Source organism: Octopus bimaculoides, chromosome 2 (assembly GCF_001194135.2).
Source record: "Octopus bimaculoides isolate UCB-OBI-ISO-001 chromosome 2, ASM119413v2, whole genome shotgun sequence".
NCBI classification, from domain to species: Eukaryota; Metazoa; Mollusca; class Cephalopoda; order Octopoda; family Octopodidae; genus Octopus; species Octopus bimaculoides.
The window spans coordinates 5,822,414-5,822,784 of NC_068982.1; the positions used below are offsets into that span (position 1 = coordinate 5,822,414).

Here is a 371-nt window from a genome sequence, read left to right on the forward strand (position 1 = left end):
AATAATAATAATAATAATAATAATAATAATAATAATAATAATAATAATAATAATAATAATAATAATAATAATAATAATAATAATAATAATAATAATAATAATAATATATTTATATATGATATTTGATATATATATATATATGATATTTGATATATATATGTATATGTATGGCCCATTTTGTTTCACTGAAACACAAAATAGACCTACGGACTAAAGAGAGCAAGCCGTAACGTGTGGCATAAAGAGTTGAAGAGTTCACAAAACGTAACAAAAGGGCTTTTGGCACAAAAACAAAAATAACAATAAAGCTGAATTAATAACGCAACATGTCGTGCGTGTTTAATTAGCAATATATATATGTATATATATAT

The 371-nt window shown here is 20.2% G+C and overlaps 1 protein-coding gene across 1 annotated transcript in view; it reads left to right on the forward strand.

The window, feature by feature from the left end:
• The window catches only part of LOC106868902 (uncharacterized), a 9,878-nt gene that overhangs the window by 3,544 nt on the left and 5,963 nt on the right, over positions 1-371 (forward strand). The gene's annotated exons all lie outside the window — the stretch shown is intronic.